The following is a 17,029-nucleotide window of genomic DNA, read 5'->3' as shown; positions in this document are numbered from 1 at the left end:
ATCCAAGTTTTCTGTCATCTACATCCCTGCAAGCCTTGAAACTTAGGAGATGTTTTAGAGCACATTTGCAGAACTAGGTACTGTATCATCACTGAAAATCCTGATTCATGACAATAGTCATCAGCTTGGGGGCAGAAGCCCAGGATGTGGGAAAAGGCTCTGTGCTGCCTTCCTGCCCTCTTCCCTTCACACACATCCATACCAAAAGCTCCCTCGGGTGCTCTGGCAAGGGCAACTGCTCACCTGAGCCAGGTAGTGCTGCTGCCACTGTGTGAAAAACAGCCCAGAATAAGGGGGCCAGAACCAAGGTGTTGGGGGGAATAAGTCTGTGTCTCCAAATAGGGATAGGCTGAGAAAAGCAGTTTGACTCCCCTTGGTCTGAGGAGAGATTAAACTCAAGACTACTGCATCTTGTGAAACTGCTCTAATATTAAGATATTCTTTAAAAGAGCATGCCTTCCACTGCTTGATATTTTGAAGTTTGGCCCTTCACTTTGAAGTCTAGATTGTTACAATTATTTCCTATTAACTATCCAGTCTCTTCTTTACATATAGTCCCTAAGTCTTAGCCAAGCTGGAAACTCACAAGAACTTCAAAATTGGTGATTTAGTTTTGGATTTCTTCACTCTGCAGCAGCCTGCTAACAGTGGTCCTCTCATCTGTTGATTCCCATCTCCCTTTGCTGTAAGGTTTTGCAATAGAAAGCCTCTTCCAGTAATCAATAAGTTCCATATACAGCAATTGTGCAGGGTAATTAAATAACAACTCTATTGCAAATCAATTTAAATCAATCTGACTTTCAGAAATGACAGTCGCTACAGTGTAAAACCAGAGAATAAAACCATTTTGAATACTTAAATCAATCCCAACTTTGTTTCATCTTAATCTGCAGAAAGCAATTCCTGCAAATGCCAATATTGCCTTAATAGATTAGGTGATGATATCTCTGTATATGTTAGCTTCAGAGATACACTTGTATCAGATCAATTAAATGAGTGTAATTGTTGCTTTTCTACACATCACAGATAGAAGCGGCTTTCTGGCATGGTGCTTGAGATAAGGCATGTATTTACTGCAGTGGCTAAGTATTCCTATTGACATAACTGGATTTCTTGTGTATCGGAGATACACAGCAGCTGCTGCAGGTTTATCAGCTAAGAGCCAATAATGCTATACAGCTCTACAGAATGTATATTTTTGTATGGTTTGGGGATTTAAGGAAGGCATTTGTTTTGGGGGGATTTTTTGGTTGGTTTGTTTGTTTCTTTTTTGATTTTGCTTTTTGTCTCCCCCCCCCACGGTAAGACCTTGAAGCTTCCTCTAGGATCAGGGCCCAGTTTTGAGCAGTGCTATACAAATGCGTAGGCAAAAGTAATACTTGTTCCATAATCAAAGGGAGAGAGCAGAAAGAAGGACCAAAATAAGTTACAAAATGTTACAGAGCAAATCATGGGCATAATGCAAACCATCTCTGCTGAGTCCCATCTTATTGTGTAGCCCTACACAATAGGGCACCTGCAATATAGCATTGTTTTTGCTTCTTTTTCATATGTCTGAGTGTCTGTGGTTGTCAGTCTATGAACATCAAATATGTTTCGATTCTCATATTCACAAGGAAGTTTCTGATAAAGTACCTGTGCTTGCTGATGTAAGATTCCTGAGTGATGTTTAATTAGCTACATCTAGTCATTTGCAGTTCTGAATGTAAAAGTAACTGTCACAGAATTATCAGTTTTTGGTTTCACCTGGTGACAGTAACAATTTTACTCATCTCTATAGGTTATATTAGTAATAAATGCTATTATAATAGAAGAATCACAGAATTGCTGAGGTTGGAAGGGACCTCTGGAGATCTTCTAGTCCAACCCCCCTGCTCAAGCAGGGTCACCTAGAGCATGTTGCACAGGATTGCATCCAGGCGTGTTGGAAAGAACATGAATTAACAGGTGCCATTGCTGTGTGTAGCCAACTACTTTTCTGGCTCTGAGGACCTGGATCACTTACACTCATTGAATCATCACAAGCTAAATTGCTAAAATGAGAAGAATGTACATAGTATTTGTGCCTTGTTCAAAAACTGCAGCTGGCAGAGGCAGTTAATTAGTCTGGATGATACCCATAGAGCATTAGTTATGTCCTCAACTGAAACAATTAGCTGGGGTTGTAATATGCTTTTCATAAGACTCAAAGTTCTTTAACCTTAAAACTTCATTTAGCCAGTGTCATAATTTGTCTACACTTTAAGTGAGAATTGAAAACTCACATAAATTACATCATTTCCCAAGTAAAATTATAATGATGTTAGGGATTGTAACAACAGCTACTTAAGGGCCTATTTAGAATGGCTGGTGTACTGAGCACCTAGCTTCTCAGCTCAACTTGCTGTCACCAGGTTTGCAGACAGTGGAGCAGAACTGTATCGCAAATAATTTACAAACCAAGATTCATTAAAGGTACAAAAGCATCCAAATATGTGAATCCAAACATGACTAACCTAGGTTGTATTGATATGAGAGCCAACTGTCTAAAAGCAGAGGAAAGTAAGAAGGTAATGAAAGGTAATTTGGCTGTGGTATGGTATCTTTAATACAAAAGGAGACAAATGAAAATGGAAAAAAGGACAGATGACTCTCATAGGCTATTGAAAATGTGTAGCAATAAAATCAGGCAGGCTAAAGTACTGAGTGTGTTGAGATTAGCAAGAGAGAGAAAGGAAAGAAAAACAGGTAAGATGAACAACAGAACAAAGAAAGGAGTCAGACCTCGAAATTAATGGGAAATAGAGAAAATAGTGGATGTCAGAGAGAAGACATTCCTCTTCCCTTTTCCTTCTGTCTTCTCAAAAAGGTTAACAGTGACCAAATACTTGTGAGTTGAATGAGGTGATAAGAAACAGCCAAACAGATTTATCAAGACCTAATAGTACTAAACTGATTCAATTTTCCTCTTTGACAAAAAGCTAGCCAAGGATCTAAATAGAAGCAGTCAATGCATTATACTTGAAATTTGAGTAAAGCTTAATACCCTGTCCCCCTGACACGTTCATAAGCAACTGATGGACTTGCAGGCTGCAGGAGATGCTCCTTAGGTGCAATGGTACAGTCAGTTTGGGAAACTGTAATTGAGGAGTCATTACCTACAGCTCTGTCAAGTTTCTAGAGGAGTCTGAGGACATTTAACTTTTTAATACTCTTTCCTTTCTCCCATTCTCTTTTTCTTTTGCTAGTGAATGAAATAAGATGACATAATTGTGATTCAGGAATTCATTTCTTTAATTCTTTTCTCTGCCAATAAGCAGTATTTTCCTAAGGTTGCAGACACTTTGCACCACGAATGAAGATATACAGAAAGATCTAAATGGGAAAGGAGAATGTTCTCATTGTTCAATACCTAACAGAAGAAGAAAACCAGGGCTTCCTTAGTTAGTAACTAACTTAGTTTTTCTTTAGACAGTCCTAACAAGCAGAGTAGAGGAGACCAGATGAGTGAGGAAAAGCAAGTTGACATTGACTTGATCTTCCAAGAAAATGGGCTGGGGAGACGTTGATGGAAAGCCAAGAGAGGCAGGAGATCCCCTAGCAATCTGCACGTCATTCAGGAAATAGGTTCTCACGCAGAAAATTTCCTGCTGCATGATTTCTGTTAGTATTCCTGTCAAAAAGCATAGCTGCTGAATAACAAAGATTAACATGCCCATGGCCACAAATAGGCTTTTCATTTTGTTATTTTAAGCTTCTCCTCTTTGTGATTAATAATTTGTCAAAAGGCTTGAATTCTGAACTCTGAATGCTAAATACTTTAGTAATTAGAGCTCTGCAAAATAACACTGTAGACAGAATACCCAATGACTTTTAATATAAGCTCTAAACAGAAAGACCTTCAGAAGGAGGAGGAACAAAGTGATGTAGAAAAGAAAGAAAAAATGGAAATGCCAGTGGGCAGAGGTAGAGAACTGGCAGAGGAATGGGATCTACTTCCAGCCCCTTCCTCACCAGAGAGATAGCCTTCCACACAAGTGAGTGGGGAGGATGTGTTGTTTGGGGTTTATAAACTCCATGTTTGGAGATGAGAAGCACAGAGTCCGGAACAGAAGGAGACGGACTGGAGATTGGGAGTTGGAAAATGAATGGGAAAGGCAGGGTCAGGTAATATCAGACTCTGTGGGCACGTGGCAAAGCCACTTGGGTTTGCCACTTCCAGCTCCAGACAGTGCAATTGGTTGAATCCCAGTGCAGGCCCACAGCCAAGGAGATATAAAATAACTCATTACAAGAACATATTAAAATATAAATAAATAAATAAGAGAGACAGAGAAAGAAAGAAAACACATCTTGGAGAATAGGTTTTTAAAAGTTTTTGTGGGCATTCAAGGAAGTTTTAACTCAGTAGGAAGTTCAAAAGACAGAGGATTAGCTGTGTTAGGAAGAAATGGTCTGTGCTTCTTTCAGTTAAAATGAAAGAAGTTGACTTTGTACACGTGGTTTACGACCAGCATAATCAGCTCTCCAAAGATGACAGGCCTTACAATAGTGCTTTATGTTTAAAGCCTACATTCTCATCCACGGCCAGTAGGGAGAGAGAAGGAGAACTGCTGGGAGATCTGGAAATATCTAGTGATTTAGATTTCATGAATATTCTGAAAATCATGCTATTCTATTAATTTCAGCATAACATAGCTATCAGCTGAATGCTGAAGTTTTCTTTTCTGTTGCCGGAATGGAGTGATAATTCTTGGAGTTTAACCTCTCACAGTGAGTGTGCCAGTAATCATAAATAGCAACTGGAGACCATCACCATAAACCTCCTCAGCAGTGCAGTAAACTGCGAAAATAGAAACACAAGAGTAGATAACATTTTAAATGTGAACAGTTGATAGTCTCTAAATTGATGCTTTTGAGCTTTTTTTTTTATGTTTCAGGACTTACTCTTGTGTACAAGAAAGTACAAAAAGCTTTGGTTTTATTGTTATGTTGTATATTTAGAAAAAAATCTGTGGGGAAAAAAATGGAAGTGCTTTCTCCCGATGTCATCCTATGAATATCTTACTCATTGAAAATTCTAAGGGATTACACTCATTATTATCACTCTTGTTGTTATTGTGGAGGCTGTTACAAGATCTCTCACTGTTTGTCTTTCAGTCATCCCTTAGACTCATGAGTTTTGAATGAAAATAATAAATTCTCTGAATAAGTTGTTGTTTCCTTTTAAAGAGCTAATTTAGGAATAATTGCATTCTATCAAGAGTTGTAAAATCAATATTAGCATCCATGGATATTTAGGGATTCTGTAAATCAGTATTTAGACTTTTTGTTTACCAGATGGCCTTTTCTGGGGGGAGGGGGGGGAGGGGAGAATCACAAGGCCAGTGTTACTATCATGGTTTTCATTTTTAGCCCTAACATTTAGGCTAAGCTTTGGATAATTGTTTTTGCTTTTGTTTTCCTCTGTTTTGATTAGTCGTTTGCTTATGTGTATGGGAAGGTGTGTGGCTATTTTCTCTCTCGCTGTCTCTTTTTTTTTTGGTAGTCATTTCACAGTCCACCTTCTGATCTCCCATAGTTCCTATGGCCACTGGACACGGCAAGGAGAAAAATACTGGTAACCCATTAACTCCTGCCTCTGATGCCTCTCTCCTGTGGAGGTGGACTCAGCCCAGTTTCACACCAGTTAAGGAAGAAACTTTAGCTGTTATTTTAAGCGCTTACAGGTGGAATAAGTAACTGACACTGAGCCTCTTTCAGACTTAGCTAAATAAACATTTCAGAAGAAATCCTGCCCTGAATGGAAGATTATAAAAACTGACAAAGATGGTAGCTGATAGGAAATTCTTAACAAAGAAAACAGTGCAAAATATCTGAGATATGGTGGTATTTGGGAGTAGTTGTTTCAGGGCCTGTTCATATGCAGGAAAATTGTTTGAGATGTGTAATTTCAAAAGTCTGTATAAATATCTGTGCTGAAGCAGAGTCCAAAATGTTTTCATGCTGCTAGTATTTATATTGTTGAGTCTTTTTTTGCTAACTTGAGTCTGCATAATTTTCTACTTCTGCATTAGTAGTTGCACATAAAACAATACAATAAAAAGTCTCCTAACTCTTTGGTTATACAGTGAATAATAAATATTCTTATAGAGGCAAAATCTACTCATGACTGCAGTATAAAGTAGTCCCAAAGTGCTCAGAGTGGATTTTGGTTATAGGGAAGCAGATTTGCTGCAAGCTGTATTCTTAGGCCCTGTGGTTGGGTTAGCGTTCTTGTGTCTGTTTGGATGATAAAATCTTGCATGTAGTTGTAATTAAATTTCTGAGCAAAGAAAAATTAAGTATCAGTTGGTATTTTTAAGATAAAGACCTTGCAAAATGATGTCATAAATTGCAACCATAAACCCTTGTTTAGTTCAGTGCCCATCAGGTTACTCATGCCAGTATTGCCATCTTCTCTCCGTCATGTCGGCAAGATTTTTTCTGGGGCAGTTGTTTTGCTTGTTTTTATTTTGTAACGAAAGGAACCACAACTGCTGCTTGGGGTCTCAATCAGGACTTTTCTTTCTTCCTGAATATTGGCAGTTTCAGGTTAGATTTGGACATTTTTCTGAATTCCCTCAGCTGCAAAAAAGACAGGCTCTGGTTCGGATCCATGCGGTGAAAGTCTCTTGCTTGGACCTCTACAGAGAAAAAAAATGTCTTTCCCTGACTTTTGCAGAAGCTCCTCTAGTGCTGATTATTCCCCCAGTCTCTTGAAAAGCTGCTGCAGTGTGCCAGCATACTGTGAATTTCAAAGGTGGCACGGGGAGTCCCACTTCCCACTGACAGGCCTTCGTAAAAATAAGTTGACCTCAGTAAAATTACCCAGCTGACCTTGGTGAAAATGAGCAGAGCAGACCACATCGCTAATGCGATGGTGTCAGGTGTATCATTCTACATCAACGTATCTGCTGTTGTTGCCATCCAGGGAACACAAGAAGTAGCAAATTTGGGAGAAAAGCTGCTTCTCCGTTTACTTCAGCCTTTTTGCCCACAGTTTAAAAAAAAAAAAAAAACAGCTCCACAGTTCATGATACCCTTCTGACAGTGTTGTTGCATCTGTGAAAAATGTCTGTATAGAATTTAAGAGGAAAAACTAATGTTTTTTTCTGGGTTTTGATCCTTGCTGTGAAATGTCAGAAGCAAACATATTCCAGCTAAGGAGCTACATGGTCTGCTTATAAAACAAAGGATAAATAGAAATCCTACCAACCACCCGCCGTCTAGGCTGCCAAGATACCTGCATGCCCTCTGGAAGGCTGCCATGACAAGAACCTAGAGTTCATGTGTATCAGCTTGCAAAGAAAGTCCCTGTCCAACCCGAGTTACTCTAATTCTTATTGTTAGTATTCCAGGACCTGTAATACATTAATTAACAAGCATTTCTAATTCTAGCCATTACTGGAGAATAAAATAGGAAAACAGGTAACTACCCTGCCTGCTCCTTCTGTTCATAGGATATGCAGAAGAGTCTTGTCACCTGTATTCTAGAAACTGTAATGTGGAAAAAGGGATACTCCCACCTTTTAAAATAAATGCCATAGTTCTTGTAATATTCCATGCTGATAAATAATGACTTCTTTGTGTATTTTCAGTATTAATAAGTGTTTGCTATCCAGGTTTTTTATTCAGAAATGTTGCACAGTGCTGTGGAGCCCATGCTGAGCAAGCCGGACACCGATGGGGAACAGCTGCCTTAGTGAGCACATGCTGCGTAGCTCACCCCCAGCACCCGAAACACGATGGGTTGGACATTACTGCAGGTGTGTTTCTGTGATGCATGTGAAGATGATGTCCAGCACAGCTTGGATTTATCAGGCTGTCTATACCTCATTTGTCATGTGCAGCAGGTCTCTATGGGGTTCCTGGGTGCCCAGCGCTCTGGCTAGAGACATGGCTGGCCATTGCTCTGAACAGGCTTTGGGCATCTAGAAATCATAGGCAAATGTATGCGTGAGTCCAAGTGGTCCAGGTTTCAGGGCAAAAAAATGAAGAGGTATTGTGGAGGGAAGCAAATATATAGGAACCCCAGCCCCAAAGTCTCTTTCCTTCCATCCCTCTTAGCTGCATGGGCTCTCCTTCCAGCGCCAAAGAACTGCATTCTGCTCCAAATACATCTGGAGAGGGACCATCTCCTACTGTTTCTACAGCTCAAATTGCCTCATTCTCCATTCTTTCCACACCTCTGCAACACCTAAAATTGATTTTGTATGTATGATGCAGTATAAGATTGTTTAATATGCAATATTACAAGAAGACATAAATTCTTTTCTGTGAGCTTTAACAATATTCTTTGCATTAATATTTTCATATGCTTGCGCTAGTAATACATCTCTCTTAGGCACAGTGGCAGGATTTTAGCAATTTCAGTGTGATTGAATGCTGCCTTTACCAGTAAATGGCAGAGATTAGGAAGTTATTGGAAAGAAATCATGGATAACTTAGAGACTAGCTTCCAATAGGATTTGAAAATGACAATTCATAATAGATTATTGTGTTTAAATGCAAAAAAAATTGCATACACGTGTGCAATCACACATGTATATGTTTATAGATATGCACTAGGTTTTGTGAGAAATTGAATTTTGTTCGCTCTCTATGACTTTTAATGGTCTGTTTAGGTAATAAAGAAACATTTTTCAAGTGCATATGAGAGTTTTAAGAGACAGTAGATACTTTTTCTAGTCACTGACATAGTCTGCAGTACCCTATTTAACTTAAAAAAAAAAAACAAAAAACACAGCTGTAGTTTGGAGTGTCATTCCTTGTGTCACTTGTCATTCCTGTGGAGGCTTTTTTATGTGTGTCTGTGTGTCCTCAAATCTTGAACCTGTTGCCCAATTTCAGGAAATTATAGCAGATGGGTAGAAGTCTGAAGCTACTCAAGAGTTAATCTCAGTGGCATTAAAATGGCTGGCCACGTAGAGGGAAGAGACCTTATCAGTGCCCTCTCTGGGGGAATAATTGAAGGCTGAGGTCAATTCTTATTAGATATCAGAAGGAAAGAGAAACACTTTAAAAATGTCACAACTATAAGAAAGGCCTCAGTGAGAAGTAACACAAAAAGCAGTTATCCATGAAACACAACTCTGCAGGAGAATAGGCCCTGCTAATTCTGGTTTCATGGAATTACTTGTTTATTATCAGGGTCACTCAGGAGTAGTGGGGGAAGCAGAAGGATGGCTTGGGAAAGAGTTGGGTAAATTTATTCTGGGTGAATATTGCATCTTCCACTCCTATTTGTGACTTCACTGAAATCAGTTGAGTTTCCATGCTGTATGTCACAGCAGGTCAGATAAGCACTTGTTTATTCTCTTTGTGAAACTGTATATTTCAAATGGGCACAAATCATTGATTTTTGTTCCTTTGTTTTTCCCTTATGGTAAATTACTGTAAGGAAATGCTTGAAAAGAACACAAAAGGAGGTGAGGTATATATTTTATTACTGTTTACATCTAGGGAGGCATGCCCAGTCAGTCATGGTTAAAGATGTTCATAATGCTCAATTATGTTTTAAGTCATATATAACTTTCTCGCAGCAGTCATGTGAACAGGCATCTTTTTTTTCTTGGAAGAAAGAAAATCAGTACAACTGGAAAGATGAATAATTAATATGTGGTTATAGATCATTTGTGGGAGTTACTTGGTATTTATACAAACTTGTCATCTGATCAGGAAGCTGTAAATATTCCATGGGAATTAAGAGGCTCATAGAAGAAATTCTTAACAACTAAAATTCAATCTGAGGAGACGGGTGCTTAAATGTCTTTTTGAATTCCAACTTAAGCAAGTACTTGGCAAACTAGTGCAGGCTTGTTTGATCAAAATATATCCAACTGCCAAAATATTTCCTCTTAAATTTAAGGCTGCTCTGAAAGAAAAAAAAAAAAAGAAAAAGGAGAGAGATCAAGAGACATTTCAGTACTGGAGGCCTAAGTATCCACCAGCATAAGCAGTGTATTTGAGTAGGTAATAATGATCAGTCCTACTGTTGATGTTGAAAGAGCACTGGCATCCAGCTCACTCTTCGTTAGCTGTGGTGTTTGTGCAGTATTTCTTCAAAGGGAAGCAGATGTGACTGAACACAAGTTAGAGCAGATTTGTTGGGAGTCAGGGCTGTTTCTGAGACATTTTTACAGAGACTTGCTGGTGAGAGAGAGGGACAATCTTATGTCTGGATGTGGTGCACACAGGAGGTAGCTACTGAACTGCCTCATGAAATGCCTACTGAGTTGAGAGCTTCCAAATGTAACATATCACTAACCGAGCAAATCACTATAATAATGGGAAAAGCCAAGACTTGCACCAGGTGAGGAATAATCCCATGTACCAGTACAGGCTGGGGTCTAACCGGCTGGTTTTGCAGAGAAAGACCTGGGGGTCCTGGTGGACAACAAGGTGACCATGAGCCAGCAATGTGCCCTTGTGGCAAAGGCCAACAGCCTCCTGGGCTGTGTTAAAGTGTCACCAGGAGGTTCATGGAGGTGATTCTTCCCCTCTACCTAGCTCTGATGAGGCCACATCTGGAGTGCTGGGTCCAGTTCTGGGCTCCCCAGTACAAGAGGGATACGGACCTACTGGAGTGAGTCCAGCAAAGGGCTGTGGAAATAATTAAGGGGCTGGAGCATCTGTCACTTGAGGAGAGGCTGAGAGAGCTGGGACTTTTAACCTGAAGAAGGCTCAGAAGGGTTCTTGTCCATGTGTGTATATATGTGATGGGAGGTGGTAAAGAGAACGGAGCCAGACTCTTCTCAGTGGCGCTCAGTGTCAGGACAAGAGATAGCGGGCACAAATTGAAAGATAAGAAATTCCATTTAAACATAAGAAAAGACTCTTTTACTGTGAGGGTGGTTGACCACTGGAACAGATTGCCCAGAGAGGCTGTGGAGTCTCTCTCCTTGGAGATATCCAAAACCCCGAGCAACCTACTCTAACTTACCCTGCCTGAGCAGGGGTGTTGGGCTAGACAATCTCCAGAGGTCCCTTCCAACCTCAGTGATTTTTTGATTCTGTAAAATAGATCCTTTTTGTTGATATTTCAGACTTTTTTTAAGAGAAGTCAGAAAGGATTTTCAGATTTGTTATCACTTAAAGAATGCACACTAAAGGACAAATTATTGTTGCAAAGTACAGAGATTTAAATATTTAACACTTGTTACTGCAAGTTTCTTAAATTCCTGTTCTTACTGATAAGAATATGCCTTTTCATATTTGGTTGAAGACTCTCTTTTTGCATTCCTCTATTTCACTTCATATGTGCAATTGCTCTTGTGTTTTAATATAGCTGTCAACAACCTCATTTCACTCGATCTGAAGCAGCTAACTGCTTACACTTTTTGTTTGCTAAAAAATATTATTTGATTTAAGGTAGAGATGGAAATGATTGTGTCACAGTTTATGACAAGGGTGAGAGGCATATGTAGTCAATCCTTTGTGAAAAGTCGTGTAACTAATCATTAAAGTACACTGAAGTAAAGCACACATGCATGAGAAGACCCATTAGTTACTCATAATGAAGGGAACACCCTGACTTCTATGGTAGCCTGTCCAGAGAAGCTGGACAAATCTTGAAGCTAAAATAAAATCTGAGGATATGTTCATATCCTGAGAGAATGAGCAGGCTTTGTTTTATTTGGAAGATTACTATCAGGAAGACTTGTAGTTACTTTTTATACCTTTCAAGCATGATTTAGTTTTAAGAGTAATCTCTAGCTGAAATACTGTGTTATATCAGGTTATTGACTGTTCTGCTTTCCTTGAGTTATCTTTCAGCTTTAAAGCTTCTATCCTGCTTTCATGTCATCTGACTGAAATGTCATCTGCTCTATTTTGGTTCATTTCTACCTTCTAGCAAAGAATTTGATGGTCACGCTACTTGTGCTTTACATTCATGATCTTACCCAGCTTTGGGATGTTTTGCCTATCATCATCTAAAATAGTCATCACCTCATCCACTGGGGCTGCATCATTTTCTCATTATTCTGGATTTAGAAGTTCAGCCACGACTGACTCCTGCAAGGCCACATGGAGACAGAGGACAATTTGTCCTGTTGCTGTGCTCAGTTTGACCAGAACTAAGCACAATCGCAGATGTACTGAGGAAAGGGCTACAGTGGTTTTCAGGATGTTATCTGTAAATCCTTAGGTGGCTTTTAAAAGCGCAATGAAAGGTAACAAAAAAAATTTCTCCAGTGGGTTAACTCTGCTTATCATGGGGCAAATGTTTTATGATTGGTGAACTGAGAACAAGGTCAAAAATTTCTCACCAAATACACTAAATGAAAGACTTGAAAGCCTGTATTGGTATAACAAGCATAACTGTCATCAGCGTGTGCTTTGCATAAGCAGATTGACTGTGCTGTGTGTGATAGAATTACGTAGTGACAGATGAAGAAATTATATTCTTAGGCAGTTGGGAATAAACTATGATTTTGTCAATAATTTCTTGACAGTTGAATCTTATTAATCAAAAGCACCATCATTTTGAGAAAGCTGAACAAATGAACTGTTTTTTTAACTTCAAATGTTCTAGCATTTTCAGATCACTCATATCCAAGCTTTACAAAAGTCTAGCAATTTTTGCTGATGATTAATAGTATATTCATGCAAAAAATTCTCAAACCCCCTTGAAATGTCATTTACTCTTTTTTTTTAAGTGTAATGACTATATTAAGACTCAGAATTATACAACTCAAACATTTTTGCTGCATTTTAATTCCTTTTAATACCCAAAATAAAACACCTGAGGACAGTTGCTTAACTAAAGTCTTTCTGAAGTGTCACAAAGGTAATTATAGTTCGTTAACAGAGGGAGATTCTCTCTAACATTTAAGACTAAAATATTATGACATTAATAAACAGTACATTGCAAATATATTTCGGTGTGAATGAAGACAGTCTTTGTAATATCAGGTCACCTTGATGATAGACTTTAAGATTAATTTTAATTTTTTGTATGACATGTAACCTTATCAGAAGTTATATGAAACACAGTGCTGTGTGGGTAAGGTTTATTTACCACCTATAATAACCTCCATTTATCAGTGACATAGTTCATCCATTTTCTTTTCATTAAGCTTGAAGCCTCACCTACAATTTTCTATTCTTCAGGGTATTTTCATTTTGCTTAGTATTTACTTTTGACTGTTTTTGCTAGTCCTTGGAGTTCTTCAGTGTTAACAAGAAATAATTGTTTCTTTTGATCACTAGAAGAATAAATATTAGAATTAATGGTATGAAGAAGAGCTAAGCGCTGTTCTTTTGAAAGCTGGAAGGGCAGAAAAAATGAATCTGCATAAAAAAAGTTCCATTTCTTGTTGAGAGTTTAAAAATATTAAAAATTGAAATTGAAGAAAATGTCTAAAAATATTTTGGTTAAGATAATGTTTCATTTCAAAACTATTGAAACAAATAAAATAGATGTTTTCAGAATTTTTTAGATACATTACCATTGGATTCACAAAATGTTTTGTCACCACTGAGTCTGCATTTCTCATTTACAGAAATGTCAACTATAATTTTTCATTCTGATCTATTGCTGAATGGATGTGGACATAGATGTATTGGCAAACTGAAAATGAAAAAAATGTTTTAAACATAAAAAATGATGTCAAATCTTACACATATTTTTACATTTCACAGAAAAAAAAAATTTTTATATTTTAAACTTGGAAGTGGATTATTAAAAGTACCTGTTATATGAAGTCAGTATTGTTAGCATTTTTGTTTTATATTGGCAAGATATCATTTTTAGATACCTTTTTTTGAATCAAATATGTCAAATGAAAACCTAGTAGATATGTTGACAAGACTAGAACTGGATATTGCTGCAAAGGACTGGAAAATATTTTTCAGTCTGGCCAGAATTTTTTATACTAAAATTGTACTAAAGCAGAATGCTAAAATTATACTATTTTTTAATAATAAAATTCAAATCCAGCTATACCAAAGTATTAAGTTAATTTTCATTGTTTTTTGCTGAATTACATATTATGAAGAAAATAAATATGGCATCATTCTGAAATCATCACAGTGCTATTTTCAAAACATTCTAAAAAAACATGTTTGAGGGGAACTGACTCAAAAGACTTTTTATTCATTTTTTTTAATTTAAAATAACTTTAAAATCTATAATTCTGTTTTGATAAAATCAAGTTTTTGTTCACTTAGTAGTATTCTCATAACTAAAGATAAGTTGATTCATATTAAGTCTTCTATCTCCTCTGTTAAAGACAGATAGGTGTAAGAGAGGCTATACTCCAGCTTCTGCTGGAGGGTAGAAGTACTCTATACTTCTAGATTCAGATTTATATACTAGAATAAAAGTATATATCTCTGCATTTCAACAGATTCATCAATGATCTGGCAAAAGGAGTGAACAGTCATATGACAGCATTTTCCATTGATAGGAAGTTAGTTAAAGTAGAAAGAGCAAGAACAATTACAGGAGTTTATAAGACTGAGTGCTGCAATAAGAGGTGAAATTCAGTGTAGATTAATGTAAAATAATGCAGAAGAAGAAAACAATTTGAGTTCCACATACAAAATGAAGAGCTCTGGACTCATTACCTGTCAAAAGCAAGACCTTGGTATAGTTACAGATATTTCTAAGAAAAACATCAGCTCAGTGTTTTCTGAGTGTCAAAAAGCAAATCACATTTTAGGAATTATTAGCAAAGGAATAAAGAAATAATAATAATAAAAAGAATTGTTACACCACTGCATAAATGCATTGTTCATCCACACCGTGAACACAGTGTGCTTTTCTGGTGCCTCCCACCTCCATCTCAAAAGGGAAGTATAAGAACTGAAAAGGTTTATAGAAAGGAAATAAGGGTGATCAAATGGCTTGCATATGTGAATGGCTATCTGAGCTGGGACTTTTTAGTTGAAAGGAGGCAATTTAGAGGGGAGGTCTCCGGGGGGCGGTCTGCCAAATCATAAGTGATGTGGAGAGGATGATCAGTCAGAGGTAACGGTTCCCCATCTCTTCCGCATGCAGAGTAAGGAAATCGGGTGTAGCAGGAATTGCTCTGAGCAGCTCCAAAGAAAAGATGCCAATAAAGAGCTGTAGGGAACCAGGTTTTGTCATAATTTAGCATCTGAGAGTTTGGCATAGTTCACTAACTTCTAATTCATGTAGAAAATACCTCTGGCAAACTGTTTCACATTAGTAGTGCCTACACTGAGAAGGAAATGTGCTCACTGGCATGCTCGGCAGTTCCCATTGCTTGAGCACCAGGAGTAGGGACTTATGGGAGCGTTACCAAAATTCCCTGCTTTCTGTATGCCGCTATGGACACCCAGCGGATGTCTGGGCTGTGGCCATGGGGAATGTGCAAGCATCATGACTGAGTTATATATATATATATTCCCCTCACAAATATAGATAGAGCCACTGGGCTGTTTTGGAGATAACCTAGGCTAGATGGAAAGCCTTTTCTACTCATACCAAAAACGTTGGTTTGCAATTCACAATATACATGAATTGCCAGTCTTTTTCACGTTTGTATTTTATATGACATTTGCAACTCCTTTATTTTCTGGTCCTTTATTGTGACAGTTTATGTTGTCCCATGGACACATGAAATTAAGGGAAAGACAGCTTTACTATGATCTAACCTACTAGCTGACTTCAAGTCATCATTGCGGGTGCAGATTCTCCTTTTGCAGATCAACGGTGAAAGTCCCAGTGGGATCAGTGTTCGGAATATGTAAATACATTTTTATGTGATATGTGCATTCATTTAAAAGATAGAATTCAATTCTGTTTGCCACACATAGGCAATATTTCTGTTTGCTTCAGAGGCACCGCTTATTTGAATAAAAACATTACCCATAATCAGCAGAGCCTTTCACAGCTTGGCTCAATGCCATGCTAAAAGTTCCATTCTTATCTCTAGGAGCCAAAGGAGAAGAGAAAAACAGAGGGAAAAAAAATACAATAGGCATCCTTATCAGCTTGATTAATCAGGTAAAACACTTATCGTTCCACTTCATTGGAAAAGAAGAGAAAAAACTCATTTTTTTTGAGTCTTCTGACCTTGCAATTTGGACAGGCTGCCCTGTTGTGTGACAGGTTGAAAAGATAACCTTCTCTTTTCCTTTTCTGAGTGAAAGGACTCATTTCTGCAAAGGACAAGCAGAGAGGCAGTCAAGGCTTTATTTATATTAAGAAAGAGAGGAAATGCTGGTGGGAAGTGCACTGACTGGACTGTGAGAGAAGAAGCTGTTCTGCTCGTCCATTTTAGTGGTTCTCTAGTTCATTGTGTAATATGGCAAAGCTTCCGTAGCATTCATTAGTGAACATAATTCTCATTCAAGTGACAAGGTAGGGAGCCCAGCAGATGCCCCTTTTTATACGAAAGGGAGAGGAAGCAAAACTTGCCTCATATTGTTTCAGTCTTCCTCAGGTCTCTCTTACCCTTTGCACAAGAAAAGATTGTATGTAAAAAGGTGTTTTAGATAAGCTTCATCAATTTAAAATGCAGGTTATAGGTTTAGGGTTTTTGTTTTTTGTTTTTTTTTCCAAAAAAAAGGTTTAAGGTTTTAAAGAGAAAAATAATCTGGAATTTGGAAATGTCAATAAAAATTTCCCCTGGAAGCAGTGTAGGGACACTGCTGGTGGGGGGAAGAGTATAGCATGCCAATATGTCCCCACACTGCCAGTACCTAAACCTGTATTATCTGGTTATTTGGGAGAGAGTATTTTATACAGAAATGTAAGGAGAACTTTCTGAATAAATCCCTTTTTCTTTGTCCTTTAAGCTATGCAGAAATATCAGACTACATTTCGACCTTATCTACCTGCATTCATTTTGTTTTACTCTTCTGTGTAATTGAGGTGATAACCTCAGCCCTAAATACCCCATGCATTTCCATCTTTTCAATTTCCTTTCCCTTTTTCCCCACCTCAGTTACAAAAGGCTTGTGTGGCAGGCTGTAATTTTAATTCCACTGTGCTCTGAATGACCTCAGAGCTAGGATAGCTGTGCAACTTTATAGC

This window comes from Apteryx mantelli, chromosome 9, assembly GCF_036417845.1.
Source record: "Apteryx mantelli isolate bAptMan1 chromosome 9, bAptMan1.hap1, whole genome shotgun sequence".
NCBI lineage: Eukaryota > Metazoa > Chordata > Aves > Apterygiformes > Apterygidae > Apteryx > Apteryx mantelli.
The sequence above is the reverse complement of the archived record's forward strand: the minus strand, read 5'-3'. Positions refer to the sequence as shown.